The sequence below is a fragment of the Cibotium barometz genome, chromosome 21 (genome assembly GCF_041138505.1).
Source record: "Cibotium barometz isolate CiBa-2024 chromosome 21, ASM4113850v1, whole genome shotgun sequence".
Taxonomy (NCBI): domain Eukaryota; kingdom Viridiplantae; phylum Streptophyta; class Polypodiopsida; order Cyatheales; family Cibotiaceae; genus Cibotium; species Cibotium barometz.
The window spans coordinates 15,585,508-15,603,770 of record NC_141066.1 but is presented as its reverse complement, the minus strand read 5'-3'; the positions used below and the strand labels follow the sequence as shown (position 1 = coordinate 15,603,770).

Here is an 18,263-nt window from a genome sequence, read left to right as displayed (position 1 = left end):
TACCTTGCAGAAGAGAGGGAGAGAAGAAGAGAAGGAAGACCATGCAAGGGTTGGTTTGGGAACTAGCAAATAGCCAACCCTAATGAGGGTTAACTCCCCTATGTGAGGCTGCTAGGGGCTCACTCCACCTCCACTCGTGTCACTCAAATGGAGCTTCCACAAGCTAGGTAGAGAGTAAAGAGGAAGGGAGCTATGGAAAGCTCAATGTCTGCTCCATGCCTTTGTGTGTTCAGGAGTGATCTCAAGTGATCTCAAGAAGAAGACAAGAAGAGGGAGAAGATGAAGCAAGACAAAAACCACCACCTACATGCACACAACCACAATCAAGTAAGCAAGCATCAACAAACATAAGCTCACTTTTTACAATCTCTGGCCGCCCATTTAACAATTGGGGGTCCAAAACTGTTTTCCTAGATCTATGTACACCTAGGCTTATTCCTATGGGCATTACACAAGTCATAAGCTCGGTCATTCCATATATCTTTTTACATGAAGCGCTTAGTTACAAGAAACGTAACCATGCTTTAAAATGATGCTACCTAGTGTGGTTAACATACCCCCTCCCTAATTCAGATTTGTCCTCGGAGCTGGCAAGGAGACTTAGTGGTAGTAGATGGAGTAGGTTTGGAAGAAGTTGTACTGTGACTTGAAATGCGGGGGTCATCGATGGAAGACCTTGCTGGTCCAAAATGTGGTCTCCATAATATCTTCGAAAGTCCACAGGTGCCATGCGGGCATCCATTGGATATGCTTGATGGCCTGCTCGAACTCTGTGCGATCTAGTGGGTCATGACAGTTGAGGGGTTAAGGGGGGTCCATCGCTTCGTAATCCTGTGGTGGTGTGGCGAGGGGATCTCTCCTTCCTCCAGAGGTGTGGGGGAAGGGAGGTCGGGTAGTGATAGGCAATTGGGGGGGAGGAGCAGTGATGGAGAGGTTACATTGGCGAGGGTGGTGTCGAGGAAGGGTGGGGGCCTTGTTGATGTTGAGGGTATATCTTTAAGGTTTTTGGGGAGGCCCAGATGAAGATGGAGGGTGGGTGGTGAAGGGGGTGTTTGTGATGGAGGAGGAGAGGGTATGTGAGGGGGTGTAGAGGATGGTGAGGGAAATAGGGAAAGGGTTGTGGTGGAGGTGGTGGGGGGTGCTGAGGTACAATGTTGGGTACCTGGTGGTGGTGGGGGAGGTTGAGACCTTGTACCAGGTTGGGATGGATGAAGGGGTGGAGGGTGGTGAGGAGGGGACGATGGGACGATGGGACGAGGGTGTAGGTGGATGATAGGGGGATTGCCAGGATTGGCTCCTCCACTAAGAACAATGTTCGGTACCTGGTGGTGGTGGCGGTGGGGGAGGTTGAGACCTTGTACCAGGTTGGGATGGATGAGGGGGTGGAGGGTGGTGAGGAGGGGACGATGGGACAAGGGGACGAGGGTGGTGTAGGTGGATCGATAGGGGGATTGCCAGGATTGGCTCCTTCATTCGTTACCGTCGTTATTGGTTGTTGTCATTAGAGTTGTTGTTGGGGGACTTCAAGTACAAGAAGATGCAGCTTCAGCTTCCTGGTGGGGGGGGAGAAGTTGAGGGGGAAGGCCACGTGGGAATCATCAAACTACATGATCCCAGTGGTGTGGATGTCTTGGAGTTTGAGGTGGTAGTGGTGGTATAGGATGAGGAGCCCGGAGGGAGTGTAAGGTGGTGTGAGATCCCTGTGCCCACCGCGCAACGAATTCAAGGGTGCTAGCAGCAGAAGTAGCTCTTCTTGCGCGGGCTAGGGTCCCACACTCGGGGCCTCGCCCACAGAGACTAATCCATCGGTTCTTTCAAATCCGAAAAAACTTCCCTTGCCCGGAAAACACGGGCGATTCCTCCAGGATAACTTTTCTCTAATGTAATCAAAAGCCTTAACTAACTGAACTAATCTGACCGCACTGGTAAGTCCCATAGTCAGATCATGGAAAAGATTGCACTTGTATCATAGAGACCAACGCTTTTTTCACCGTTGATTCTTTTCCATAGAACAATTTTTATCCGAGATTTACTTCATCTATCGTACCATAACAGAATTGAGTCTCATTTTTAAGGATCCATCAGTCCAGCCTAACCCCATCCAGTCCCATGGGTTAGCCAACCGCCCAACCACTGTAGTGATGGGATCTAATTAGGAATTTGGTTAGGTTTTGTCTCGCGTACCAGGGAAAAGAGTTCCCAGGCCCCCTAGCCAGATATTCATGCAAACTTAAAACTAGTCACACCACTTACACACCCAATATGAAATTGTCTTTTTCACAGAATCAGCATCTTCTAAAAACAATCTTTTAATGAAACCATTGTGTCACTGATCATAATCCTCAAAATCTCCGGTTGAATCCTTGTTTCCATCGGTGTACCTATTGCATCATTGGCAACTAGAACGCTCACCACCTGTCCACTTAGGGGCCTTTTCGATAGTTCCTAGCTCATAGTAACCGGCACTATATTCACATATCAAAAATAGAATCTCCATTGAAGATCAGCAAGATCAACCAACGGATCCATATAAAAGAGCCATGGAATCATCCGTTGAGGACCAGCAAGGTCAATCAACCAGACCCATGCCCGAATTCAGAAAATAACTCTTAACCCTTATTCAAGATCTTCCCGACGTACTTGTGGGTATCTTCTATGACCCAGAGCCTGAGCACCGTATGGTCAGCACTCTCTAGGATCCTTCGTAGGTCACCTAGCGCTTCACTCATAGGCCACTTCCTTGGTCCCTCATCCACCGTACCGGAAGCTCACCATTTAAATCGAACCGAGGCTGGTCAAGACCTCGGCCGACCTTGTTACGCGAGACATCCTCCGTTGACTCTCCATCAGTTGTTGCAACTTTATCAGCTAGGTCTCTATGACAAGACGGTCAAAATGCTTCCCCGGCATTCTTAACATAAAACAGTCATTTAAAAATAGGTCATAAATACAATTTCTACAACAACGAACTCTCATCTTTCCACATCAATCTACATTACTTAATCCACATCAATCTACATTACTTAATCCACATTCATTTCATATGCATTTCCATTCTCATCCAATCACATCATTTTCCATCTCAACACTTCTTTCCTCAATTAACCTCATCAAATCTCATTCACATTTATCTGATTCTCATCACATCTATCCATCCGTTCATTCACATTTATCTGATTCTCATCACATCTATCCATCCATTCATTCACATTTATCTGATTCACATCACATCTATCCATCCATTCATTCACATTTATCTGATTCACATCACATCACATCTATCCATCCATTCATTCTTTTATAAAAATCAACTTTAGTGGGAATAACACTTTTATAAAAGTCCTTTTATACATCTATTTATGCATAAATTCAATTTATACATCTATTTATGCATAAATTTAATTTTAAGAAAAATAACACTTTTGAAATAAAAATAAATTCCTTTATGCATCTTTCTATGCATAAAATCAAAATTAATAATAATAACTCTTTTGAATTAAAAATAAATTCCTTTATGCATCTTTCTATGCATAAAATCAAATTAATGAGAATAACTCTTGTGAAATAAAAATGAATTCCTTTATGCATCTTTCTATGCATAAAATCAAAATTAATGAGAATAACTCTTTTGAAATAAAAGTAAATTCCTTATGCATCTTTCTATGCATAAAATCAAAATTAATGAGAATAACTCTTGAAATAAAATTGAATTCCTTTATGCATCTTTCTATGCATAAAATCAAAATTAATGAGAATAACTCTTTTGAAATAAAACTGAATTCCTTATGCATCTTTCTATGCATAAAATCAAAATTAATGAGAATAACTCTTTTGAAATAAAAATAAATTCTTTTATGCATCTTTCTATGCATAAAATCAAAATTAATGAGAATAACTCTTTTGAAATAAAAATAAATTCCTTTATGCATCTTTCTATGCATAGAAATTAATTCTAATGAAAATTACACTTTTATAATAAAAAATATCCAATATGCATCTTTCTATGCATAGAATTTAAATCTAATGAAAATCACACTTTTATAATAAAAAATATCCAATATGCATCTTTCTATGCATAGAATTTAAATCTAATGAAAATCGCACTTTTATAATAAAAAATATCCAATATGCATCTTTCTATATGCATAGAATTTAAGTCTAATGAAAATCACACTTTTATAATAAAAAATATCCAATATGCATCTTTCTATACTTTTAGAATACACAAACGGAGGGGATTACTCTTTTTGAATAACATAAAGATAAAACTTATTTCTACAAAATTTAAGAAAATTTTGCCATAACCTCCTTTATATGGCTGACCATTTTTCAATTTTTACATTCTAAATCTACTTAGAATTTACTCCAATATAGAAAAATAGAAGTGATAATTTTTCTTAGAATTTATATGGCTGACCATTTTTCAGTAGAAAGCCCAGTAGACTGTCTCCCACCCTTGGTGCTAGAGGAAAGGGAGGGCTTGGGTGGTTTTGGATGGGGTAGGGGCATAGACTCTAGAGAACTGCAAGGTCGAGGATGTTGTTGGTGGTGGGATGCCCATACCTGCTGATGAGGTTTGCCCAGTTGATGAGGTTGGCAGGGAAAATAATTTTAATAAGAAGGGATATTTTTCCATCCAAAGATATCTAGAAACTAAATTATCTCTCTCTAGAATATTTTCTCTCTCTAGGCCAAAAAACAGATAGAAACAAGATCTGTTATTATTCTGAAAAGGGAATTGATTACAGGGGGAGAAACTGGACATCTTGAGGGGCTGGGGGAGGAATCTTACATCCTACCCCACTTAAAAAACGCGAGATGTCCTCATCTCGCAGGTGGAGTATGATCTCTTTCATGTTCTTCTTCTTCTTCAATCACTTCCAGCGTTACTGCCTTGGAAATGGACGACCGATTTGGGAACAACTCTCTTTGACTTCCCCTTTTTTGAGGCAGAGGTCTTGCATTACTTTGGTTTGAAACTGCGGGTTGGTTAGAGGGTCTACCTCTGGGATTTCCCTGAATTTGGCGGATAGAAACCTGATTACTCTGGAAGGAAGGAGCTGGAGTCTGGAATCTTGATCCCTGATTTCCCTGCCCTGAAAACCTTGATCTAGAAGGAGTTGGACAATCCATACTGCCATGTCCAAATCCTTGATAGTTATAGCATTTTACTCCCTTGTTCAAGGATGGAACTTTTGTAGTTGAATTCCAGGGGATTGAGTTTCAGGAAAAGGACATTTCTTCCATTCTGGAACTTCCCATATCTTGGGCTTGACCCTGATATCTCTTAGGCGGTGGAAGGTTGGAATCACCTTCTGGAACTAAAAACCTTTTGAAAGGTGATGGTGCTAGCTTTGGTGTGGGACCTTGACATCAAAGGCCTTGGAGAAATCCTTCGCCATCCGCACTGCTTCGGCGTTCTTCACCAAAATATTCAAAGGTTCATTCATCCCCCGAATAAACCTGGACATCAGCTGTTTTTTATTTAGCGGTGGCGAGTATTTGAGGAGAAGAGTGAACACTCGGTGACATACTTCAATAGTTCTGCTCCCCTGGGTTAGCTCTAAGAATTCATTCATCTTTGTTTCCAAAAAGCCGGGAGGACAGAACCTGGCCCTTAGGTAAATTTTGAGATCATTCCATGTCTGGGTATTTCGATCCAGAGACAGTTTATCTCGCACTGGTTTCTCCATGCCACTCTGGCTATTTCTACTATCTTCAGTCTTGCAAGAGCCATTTTGCTCCTCATTGTACCCGGTGACATCAAAGTACTCTTCCATTGCTTCGATCCACTTCTCCATAGCCTCGCCCAAATTTTCCTCTTCACCCTTGAAAGGTCCATGCTGCGAACTATGAAGAGTTTTACGAACATCCAAGTCGAGCTCTTCCTCACCGAGTTGGGGGTTATCATTTCTACTACGAGGACGACCTCGATCCATGTTCCTATCAATACGAAAAATCTTGTTAAGTCCCTTTTATTTATGATTCAAATCCGATTTTTGATTCATTTGACTCTGGGGTTCTGTAGATAGGTCGGCTCCCCACAGAAATCATGGGATAAAGATTCTCGCATTATCAGATAACAATTCATTTAGAACATATCGTTCATATCTTTAACACAATAATGGTCTATTAGACCAAAATTTCCATCTGAACAGTCCTCCATGGGGGATGTCAATTTTAATAGATTTTTAATTTGTCATCCCTTAACTTGATCCAATGGGTCAAGTGTTAACAGCAGCAATCTATCAGCACATTCCACTAATCTCATAGTGATTTGCTGAAGTCATTAACGTCATTTCAGTTATGAACATCAACATAGGGACTCGTCCCATTCATCCTCATTGTGGTTTTGCTCAGTTTATCGCTTTTCAATCAAAAATTCAGGGATCAACATTTTTCAATTAGAATCCAATTCAACTCATCAGTTCTCAATCAGAATTTTCAAATCATATCAACCACATTCGAATTCATCATCTGGATAGCATTTTTGCTTATAATTTCAAGATCTTAGATTTACTCATATATACTGCCAGTAAAGAGCTGCAGTTATACCCTCCACATTTATCTGATTCACGTCACATCTATCAATCCATTCATTCTTTTATAAAAATCAACTTCAGTGGGAATAACACTTTTATAAAAATCCTTTTCTACATCTATTTATGCATAAATTCAATTTTAAGGAAAATAACACTTTCGAAATCAAAATAAATTCCTTTATGTATCTTTCTATGCATAAAATCAAAATTAATAATAATAACTCTATTGAATTAAAAATAAATTTCTTTATGCATCTTTCTATGCATAAAATCAAAATTAATGAGAATAACTCTTGTGAAATAAAAATAAATTCCTTTATGCATCTTTCTATGCATAAAATCAAAATTAATGAGAATAACTCTTGTGAAATAAAAATAAATTCCTTGTGCATCTTTCTATGCATAAAATCAAAATTAATGAGAATAACTCTTTTGAAATAAAAATGAATTCCTTTATGCATCTTTCTATGCATAAAATCAAAATTAATGAGAATAACTCTTTTGAAATAAAAGTAAATTCCTTATGCATCTTTCTATTCCTTATGCATCTCTCTATGCATAAAATCAAAATTAATGAGAGTAACTCTTTTGAAATAAAAATAAACTCCTTTATGCATCTTTCTATGCATAAAATCAAAATTAATGAGATAACTCTTTTGAAATAAAAATAAATTTCTTCATGCACCTTTCTATGCATAGAAATTAATTCTAATGAAAAACACACTTTTATAATAAAAAATATCCAATATGCATCTTTTTATGCATAGAATTTAAATCTAATGAAAATCACACTTTTATAATAAAAAATATCCAATATGCATCTTTCTATGCGTAGAATTTAAATCTAATGAAAATCACACTTTTATAATAAAAAATATCCAATATGCATCTTTCTATGCGTAGAATTTAATTCTAATGAAAATCACACTTTTATAATAAAAAATATCCAATATGCATCTTTCTATGCATAGAATTTAAATCTAATGAAAATCACACTTTTATAATAAAAAAATATCCAATATGCATCTTTCTATATGCATAGAATTTAATTCTAATGAAAATCACACTTTTATAATAAAAAAATATCCAATATGCATCTTTCTATGCATAGAATTTAAATCTAATGAAAATCACACTTTTATAATAATAAAATATCCAATATGCATCTTTCTATGCATAGAATTTAAATCTAATGAAAATCATACTTTTATAATAAAAAAATATCCAATATGCATCTTTCTATGCATAGAATTTAAATCTAATGAAAATCACACTTTTATAATAATAAAATATCGAATATGCATCTTTCTATGCATAGAATTTAAATCTAATTAAAATCACACTTTTATAATAAAAAAATATCCAATATGCATCTTTCTATGCATAGAATTTAATTCTAATGAAAATCACACTTTTATAATAAAAAATATGCAATATGCATCTTTCTATGCATAGAATTTAAATCTAATAAAAATCACACTTTTATAATAAAAAAATATCCAATATGCATCTTTCTATGCATAGAATTTAATTCTAATGAAAATTATACTTTTTTAATTAAAAAATATCCGATATGCATCTTTCTATGCATAGAATTTAAATCTAATAAAAATCACACTTTTATAATAAAAAATATCCGATATGCATCTTTCTATGCATCGAATTTAAATCTAATGAAAATCACACTTTTAGAATACACAAACGGAGGGGATTACTCTCTTTGAATAACATAAAGATAAAACTTATTTCTACAAAATTTAAGAAAATTTTGCCATAACCTCCTTTGTATGGCTGACCATTTTTCAGTTTTTACATTCTAAATCTACTTAGAATTTACTCCAAGATGAATTTAGCACTCTAATCTAATCACTTCTCATTTTTTTAAGAGTAAACAATACGAAAAATTTAACTCTATTTATTTGATTACACATCTTGGATAAAGAAGGGCTGAATGTAATGAAGAGAAGGGGGAAGCCTTTCCATCAAGGCATAACATCCAACTTTAATTTAAAAGAAGCAAGAAATCAGAAAACCATAGAATAGAATTTAAAAAAAGCAAAAATTCTAACTCACATAGAGTTTTGTGAGCTTTCCTTTGGCTTGAGGGATTGAGGATTCTACTCTTGCTTGGATCAAGAGTGGCCACCAATTCTTTGTAGAGGAATTAGTCAAAAACAAGTGAATTATCAATGAATTCAATGTTTTTGGCTCTGGGGAGGAGTAGAGTAACAGTGCATAAACCCTATTAACCTTTTACAAAGGGGGAGACTTCTATTTATAGGAAAAAGTGAGCCTCTAACCAAGCAAACTGATTCTAGAATTTTACAGATCAGTTTGGTCACTTTTTGATCTTTTTTAGGTCAGTTTAGCTTACTTTTTGGTTCTAGTTGAAACAGGAGAGAGGAGAGATGAAAATATCTCATTATTTGTGAGTTTAAAACTCATCCACACATAATAACCTTGTCCTTAGTCAACTCTTCATCTTATGTGAGTATTTACTCATTTTTGAGGGATTTTTCTTTTATTCTTCAATTTATCTCCTCCATACATTTGGATTAATCTTATTGGTCCATAGGAACCTTAATCCAAAATTTTCAGAAAATCTGGACCCTCAGGCTAAGGTCTTTTTTTACCTATTTTCAATTTATTCCAATTGCACACTGGAAAGTTCTTTTTGAATTTCTGTTTCAGGGAAAATCATTTTAATAAGAAGGGATATTTTTCCATCCAAAGATATCTAGAAACTGAATTAACTCTCTCTAGAACATTTTCTCTCTCTAGGCCAAAACAGATAGAAACAAGATCTGTTATTATTCTGAAAAGGGAATTGATTACAGGGAGAGAATCTAGACATCTTGAGGGGCTGGGGGAGGAATCTTACAAATGGCATAAATACTTGTAAGCCCAGTAGACTGTCTCCCACCCTGTGCTAGAGGAAATGGAGGGCTTGGGCGGTTTTGGATGACGGGTAAGGGTAGGGGCATAGACCCTAGAGAACTGCGAGGCCGAGGATGTTGTCGGTGGTGGGCTGCCCTTACCTACTGATGAGGTTTGCCCAGTTGTTGATGAGGTTGGCAGGAAGAGGGTGGTGGACAGGGAGGTCGAAGAGGGTGGTAGGTTCGGAGAAGGAGATCTGGGATTGGAAGAAGAGGGTGACGAGGAAGGAGATGAAGTCGGAGGGGATTTTGTTGATAATGTAGGAAACAGTGGTAGGGGAGATGGGGTCGTGAAGATGTCATGTTGAAGAAGGTTAAGGCGGAGGGCACGATGGTAGTGGTTCAAGAACTTGGATGGGGTTTTGCCGGCGCGGGGGGGGGGCGCTCTTTGGTGGGGGTAGAGTCCATCAACGCATCGACCTTGCATTTGGCCGCACTTAGTATCGGCCCGGAAGATGTGGGTTGACAGGGAGAGTGTGGTGTGCCTCTGTGGCTTTTGTAAGCTGAAGGTCCTTCTGGCAAAGGCGGCCGTCCTCAGCCACTTCTCTATATTTGTTGATGAAAGAGAGGTGGATGCGGTTGCCTTCATCCTTAGCGTGGGCAGCATGTTGCTTGAGTTAGTCGGCTTTGTTAAGATTCTAGAAATGGGATTGGTCATGGTGAAGGACATAGATTAAGCATAAGATTAAGGTGGATTAAACCACACTAAGAACTCCATAACTAGAGAGAGAGAGAGATTGCACACTCAACACTATTCCCCTTGTATTTCATATCACAATGAACCATACAATGATATAGGCTCTCAAGCCTTATCCCACTTTACATGTCATCATCCATGTGGCAACTCCTTTTCCACTTCTTTTGGTCAACACTCACACACCATACAATATTACATGTGGCATTCCATCTCACCACAATATCTTGCACTTCTAGAGTGCTTTCCCACATACACACATACACACAATATCTTGCACCTCTAGAGTGCTTTCCCACATACACACAATACCACGATTACATCTCTCAACACCCCCTCTTAATCGAGGTGTTCTACAACTCACCCATTATCCATCACCCATATCAATGTAGCATTGCACAACCGCAATTGCTATCTCTCAACACTCCCCCTCAATGATACATTGGAGTGTCAAACATGTGTGCCCGTGTCTACCATCTTAGACACCTAGTCCATTTTGAGCCGACTCATCGCTCACAGCGGAACCACTGAGTCCGATTTGAACATGGAAGTTCGGGTGGGATCCAACCCATGCGCATGCACCTCACACGTGCATCGCTTTTGCACACATCACAACAACCATTTTGAGCTTCTCGGTGAGCTCGGGCATGGTTACCCTCATACCATGGGTGAATACACATCTCGTTTTGAGTAGACAGGCTCGGGCACGGTTGCCCTCATATACATGGGTGAAACAAATACAATCCTTTTGATGCCGTGTGCAAGGGCAGGGCACCCATCTCAAAAAAATGATCATCCATGGTTTTTGCCACCAAAGTCGATATTTGCCCACTATTTCAGGGAACTAGAGAGAGAAAACATTACAAATATTTTAGCCAAAGTCGGGCAAAGAACCCATATGAACAATCCACTGGTAAAAGAAATTACCAAAAAAATATCCAAACATACTTTCATAGCATGTGAACAAAGTGTTAAGTGTTTGCAAGAGTGTGTGTGAATGGGGCCTTAATAAGGCAATTTTTAGGCCTTACATTTGAACCTTATCCTTGTTTTTTTTTTTTAAACGTGAGCCATTCACTTTCTTTCTCTGCTCGAACGGCCACCATTCCTCTAATAACGGTCCTCTTGAGCTTCCTCTCCGCGGGCTGTATGGCTCATCAGCCTCCTTTCTCCATGACCTGCACAATGGAGCTTGCTCCGTTTCTTTGCTATTGCAGCTTCCGCCGTCCTCTCAATGTACGTGCTTTCTTTCTGCAGCTATTTGCTGTGTTATTGTTCGCTGCTCTTCTCTCCAGCGTAACATTGCTGCTTCCTGCGCTGCTGTTGTGCTACTGCTTCTTTGCAGTCGACTGTGGCCTGCTCTCTAGCCACGCTTGCCTCTCACTGCCACTGGGATTGCTACCCGTTGCCCAGCATTGTTTATGCTGTCCGTGCCAACTTTATCCTCTTCTTTCCTTTCTACATGCGCCCCTTTGCTACCTGCGCAGCGCTGCAATTGTCCTTTACGATGATGACGTTGAGCAGATGATGCATGCCTTTGTGCTCACAACGGCCATGCTTGAAGATTGATTAAAATCTTTGAAGCCACTGAGTTACTTCAGTCAAGGTTATCACCTCTCTACTGCTTTCGACACTGCTCTAAGCTTTGTAGGCTTCTTCCTAGCCTTCTTGCCATAGAAAAACATATCTCATCATCTTTCATGCTGCTAAGGCTCTCCAAGCCCTTCCATTTGCTGCAATTTTGTCAACATAGCTTCTTCATTTGCCGATTCTTTTGCCTCTCCAAGATCTCCAAGGTAAGATCTTCATTAAGACCATCAATATGGCCATTGAGCTCTTCATAAGCTCCATTTTCAGGCTACCTTTCCATGAAAAATAGGCATCTTCAAAGAGTGCTCTTCCTTTTCATGCAACCATTCATGGGTGCTTCACTTAAGGTTTCCCACAAGAAACCAAGGTGCATAAACATGTGGAAACTGCCAAGGTTTCCATCCCCTTCTTTGCTCTCCTTTATTGAGCAAACATTCACAAGTGCATCCTCTTCTTGATGCACACACATGTGAACTCCATTGAGTTCACCATCTCACTTGCCATTATTTTGACAAGCATGCACCTCCACACAAGATTCATGGGATACACAAATCCCATACGTAGCAACCCTTCATAGAGCATTCTTCTATGCTCAAACACAAAACTTGAGGCAAAACTTCACAAGACCAACCTTCTTGAGGCATAATCAGCAGCATATCTTCTCTTGGCAGCTTCTCCTTGATGATGATGAAGACTCCATAGCCTTCATAATGCTGAAATCTCCATTTTCAGCTTCCTTGATGATGAGCAAACTTTCCATGTTGCAAAACTCCATTTGCAACTCTCTTGGGCAGCTTCTATGCAACCTCCTTGTTGCAAATCTCCTCTCAAATCCTCACAAATGCAAATCTCCTCTCAAATCCTCATCACAAATGCAAATCCAAATGATAATATGAGTGTGCATAATTTTTTCCTCATAATAAGCTGAAAATAATGCTTAATCAAAGAAACACACAAACAAGCTACTATACATAATAATCACCCATGACCAAGAGCCCATTTGGCTCTGATACCATGTTAAGATTCTAGAAATGGGATTGGTCATGGTGAAGGACATAGATTAAGCATAAGATTAAGGTGGATTAAACCACACTAAGAACTCCATAACTAGAGAGAGAGAGAGATTGCACACTCAACACTATTCCCCTTGTATTTCATATCACAATGAACCATACAATGATATAGGCTCTCAAGCCTTATCCCACTTTACATGTCATCATCCATGTGGCAACTCCTTTTCCACTTCTTTTGGTCGACACTCACACACCATACAATATTACATGTGGCATTCCATCTCACCACAATATCTTGCACTTCTAGAGTGCTTTCCCACATACACACATACACACAATATCTTGCACCTCTAGAGTGCTTTCCCACATACACACAATACCACGATTACATCTCTCAACAGGCTTTGCTTTGGGCGAGGGTGAGGGCTTGGTTGGCACATTGTTTAGCCTCATGGATAGCCTGTAGTAGTTGGTGTTATAGCTCATTGATAGTGGTGAGGGTTGCCTTGCAATCCTCCAAAGCTGCATGGAGTTGCTGGTTGGCAAGCATAGCTTCATAAAGTGTTTCTTGTGTCTCTGTTGGTTGGCCTTGGCAATGAGCATTTGTTGTTGTGCTATGGTGACCTTCTCCTATTGTCGCTACATTTAATTTGAGTTCTAGCCAGCCCGCGGCATGGTGGAGCACCTTGGTGAGAAGGGAGGAGGCCGTGAGATTGCCCTGGGGGTTTGTGGGCACAGACTACATGGAACTCTTTGTGGATGTGCTCCGCCCAGTTGACCTACACCCCTTGATGTATGTAACCGAGGGTGGATAGGTGGCACTTCTTCAAACGAGTTGGTCTAGGTGGTGAGGAGGAACGAAAGGGCACGGGCTCGCATAATAAGCTCCGGGCAGGAAATATTCTGGCATTCCACCTCGTCCTTGCTTGTGCCCTTGGTATGTACTCCGGATGTGGCGCATCACATTGGCCAGTTAAACATAGGTCTACTCCATGTGGGGGAGATGTAGCGCCTCCCAAACGAGATCCAAAATAAGGTGGATTGTCTGGGGGTGGCCCTCATTGTCAAGTACCTACCTTGTAGCCTGGTTCACATCATAGGTTTTGGTGAAGTATAGGCAATTAAGTAGATTTGGGCCCTAAGGTGAGTGGGTAAAGCACTGACCACTGTGTCGGCCCCGCTGACTTGGTGCATGAGATTCTCACCTAGGTGGGAGAGCTAGGTGGGGTGTGCTTCTTGTACTCCTCAAAAACGAGGACTGGCAGGTCACTTCTTCTTCTAGGGTGTATGAGGGACAACCTCATAGGAGGAGTCAGAGTGGGCAGGGACTGCCATGCTGATGAGGATAAAAAGCTGGTAGGGAAGTTTGAAAGCTCGGGATAAAAAACTGCAATAGTTTGGCTAGGGGAGAGAGAGAAAAGTGAGTGAAATGAAGATCGTGGGCCCTTTTTAGATTTTTAAAGAAAGGAACGGCCATGGCTTCATGAGAGTACGGGCGTGGCTAAGGAGCGTATGGTCATGGCTAAATAGAGTGGCTAAATAGAGTGAACAGCCATGGCTTTATGAGGGAATGGCCGTGTCTTAGCCTTTGACAAGAAAACGGTCGTGTCTTCATAAGTGAACGACTGTGGCTAAGCTGATGAAGGAACAGCCGTGCCTTAGCATTTTACAAGGAAATGACCGTGTCTTCGTTGAATGAACGGCCATGTCTTAGCATTGAGGGAACGGTCGTGGCTTAACGTTTTACAAGGGAACGGCCATGTCTTCGTTGAGTGAAAGGCCGTGTCTTCATTGATGGAACAGTCAGGTCTTCGTTGAGTGAAAGGCCGTGTCTTCATTGATGGAACAGTCAGGTCTTCGTTGAGTGAAAGTTCGTGTATTCATTGAGTGAACATCCATGCCTTTGTTGAGTGAACGGTCGTGTCTTCATGAGGGAACTTTCGTGGCTTAAGAGTGTATGGTTGTGTCTTCATTTTACAAGGGAACGTTAGTGTCTTCATGAGGAAACGATTGTGGCTTAAGAGCACTTTGTTTAAGATGGCACAAGTGTTACAAGACACCGAGGAGCGAACATAACCGAGAAAACCCCGAATTTGAGCGACTGCAAAAACCATATAGTGCTCTAGGTGATATGGTCTAGACCTCGATGATGTCAATGTCATCATGTTGAGATATGGTGTTTTGGTTATGGTGGTTATGATGTTTTGATTGAGATTGCTAAGAAGATCAATTTTGAGTGATGTTTAAGTTAGTAAGATAGATTTTAACATTACTAAGTTATGACAGGAAATGATCGAAGCACTGTGTTAGGAGATGTTTCTACAAGTAAGTTGTTTGCGTCAGTAGAGGTAAACAACTTTAATCAAGTTTTTGTTTGTTTGCCCAGAGAAAGATGGCTAACTAGAATTAAAAAATGAATAATAACAACATGGATGGAATGATCGAGTAGGATGGGGAAGCATGCCAATGGTAATTTGGGGGCATGGTTGTTGCTACACTGAGTAGGCATAAAGCCAACTCTAGAATTTCCAATGTCATATTCCACCAAGAAATACTGATGTTGGTAGTTCCCAATGAAATTTTTGGCTCCGCCTGATGCAAAAGTTCTTGAATTATTGAAGGCTAAGCAATAGTATTTGTAGGTGGTATCTGAGGTGGCATTGCGAAAGAGATGGTATGTGTGAAGGTCGATGTCTAGTGTACCCACAAAATGCAGCGTCATTTTGGGAGTAGACAGAGCCTCCTGTTGTTTCAATGGCATTTGGTAGTACAACATAGTGCTTTTCTCTCCCATGTCAATCTTTGTGAGAGATGGATCCATGGAGCTTTCAAATGCTTGCGCAATGACAATGTATACTTCATCAATGAAGGTTGTCAATGATGTGCCGGAGTCGATGAGATGGAAGAATCTTGACATCTAAAAACGTGTGAAGCATTTTGTAAGAAACAAACATTTTTAGATGTTAAGATTCTTAGGGTGAGCGCTAGGCCAAAAAGTTGTGAAGCATTTTGTAAAAAAACAAGCATTTTTAGATGTCAAGATTCTTCGGGTGCTAGGAGATAAAATAGATAGGTTATGTATAGGTATATGCTAAATTATATTGTATTCAAATTTAGAGAGAGAATATAGGCTCTAGAGAGAGAGTGGAGGGCAGTTGTGATCGACGTGGACGCAGAGATGATGACAGCTCCTCCCCCGCCCGACAGGGTGGATGAAGAACGAGAACCACGTCACACGATTATCGACGATGGAAAAGCCACGTCATCTTGTTACGCCACCTCATAATAGTCGCCTATTATTATCCCTATATGGACAGAGGTAGCAAGCATGGCCCAGCTCTATTGGGCAATTTCCATGTTAGCATAATTGTTGCCACATTATCTCACTGACTGCTTTGCTAGGTCAGCATTGATGGTGTGACCGATTGGATAAGGACCCCATGATAGGCGAAGGATGGGCATTTTTCTTGAAGAAAATATTCACAAGTTGTGGAGGAAGGCAGGAAGCCTCTCCTTGAGCTTGAGTGCAAAGAAGAAAATGAGGTGGTACGTGATGGCCATGCACACAAGCACAAAGATGGCCCACCGTTTGGAGTACCCTATATATACGTGGAACCTGCCTTTAAGGATATCCTCAACTGCTAGAGGTGGGCACATTGTTCTCAAAGACCAAACTTTGAAGTCATTGCTGTAGTAGAAAGCCCTGCTTGTCCATGTGTGGAATGACATGTAAGATAGTGGATACTGCCAAATAGGCTTGGGCAGATATTTCAACACAACCAAAAAAGCCTCCGTTCAAAAGGTACATCCCCATGATGCCACATCCTGCAATCATGCCAGTGAAGAAATCTGACACAATGCTTGCAATTGCCATGAGCAAGCCCTCCTCAACTAAGAGGGCAGCCAATAGAGTAGCAATGAAGCAGATGAAGTGGTCAAAGCCGAGATGTAAGCCACCCATTGTGGTACAAAATGGTTCCCGACAGAAAAACCACCAAACCACAAAAGGGAAGGTAGACAATGTGTTGGCACAACAACAAACACTGCAACTCCGTAGTGCCCATTCAGCCTCTCCCGTGTGAAGATCTTCATGTCCTCTATGAATGATGGGAAGCATGAAAGTCAAGAATGCAATAACAAAGATAAACATACCCGCCCTTGCCTGGATGGCATCATAATAATGGCCAACTTTGTAGTAGATTGTGTCCACACAGATCGACAACATCACATAAACAAATAGTCAAAACCAGTAATAGGGAATGTCCCTCTTCATGTTTGTGAAATTCTCAAATTTACAGCGCTTCTGATATTCGAGTCCCCATAGGCTTTTATGAGATGCTGAGCTTTGTATAATTTGGGCATTCTTCCATTCCCCATCCCTATGTCATCTTTGTCATTTGTCTCTTCAATCTTTGAGCTTATGATCCATAGGAAATGATATGATCGATTTTGGAATGCTGGCCACGGGAATCCGGCATCTTTAAAAAAGTGTTTTGCATTCACTCTTTCACCGAAGAAACTGTTTAGCCAGATGAAAGTAGGCAAGTGTCCGGAGCCTTTTGACCACATGGAAAGCTGTTGCACTGTCGAGGCCGATGGTGGGTTCATGAAAGGAAGAGCTGGGGGCTTGCTTGAGGGTTTCAATGGCGATGCTGAGACACCTTTTCTCCTCAACCCACGGATGTACCAACCACCCACATGTATGTCGGCACAATCTTGCAACCCTCCATCTCGTGAATGCTATGCTACACCCTGCGCTGCTGCTCAAAGGGAGTCACTACCGAGTACACCATTGTCTCATAAATGGTCAGTGTTGCTATCATTCCTAAGGCTTGAGGCACAAACATACCTTAAGAGAACCAAAAAAATCTTGACCAAACTCCTATCTTGAGATGACTAAGATGCAAAGCCACATACTCTAACAAAAGTAAAAACTAAGAAGTAATGCCTATTTCATGCATCTCTAGCATTCCATACCTCAAAATTCTATTTATGTCATTGTTAAGATCATAGCTCTCTCGTTTAATAACACCTTACATAGTACCTTTTATTTTTATGCGATTTTATATAATTATGTAATAGTATTTTATTTGTCCTAACTACATATATGCTTAAAACTTACAGTGATAATAAAGAGCTATTTTGTTTGTTTGTTTGTTGAGAAAGTTTTGCTCTATTCGCTTTTTGAATTTAACACAAAAAATGCATATTTTAATATTATCATTGGAAAATCCAATTATTGGATTTTTTTCACTCTCAAAAGATGTTTCCTGCTTGGTTTTGGTTGCTGAGAGTGTGTTTATCCCCAAATGGCAGAAAGGAAGTTATTTGTGCTTTCAGCTTGGCCATTGGCTTGGGGATAATCAGGGGAGGATTTCTTGTGGTGGGTGATTAGGAATTCTTGTAACAAGAATTGAAGTGTGTGCCATTTTCACTCACCAACTCAAGAGGGCACCCAAAGCAAGTGATCTCATTGATTCATAGAGGA

General features: G+C 40.2%; 1 pseudogene; it reads right to left on the bottom strand.

Moving 5' to 3' along the window:
• Positions 1–16,255: 16,255 nt before the first annotated feature.
• On the bottom strand, positions 16,256–17,598 carry LOC147626894 (ABC transporter G family member 11 pseudogene; annotated as a pseudogene).
• Between the last annotated feature and the right edge of the window lie 665 nt (positions 17,599–18,263).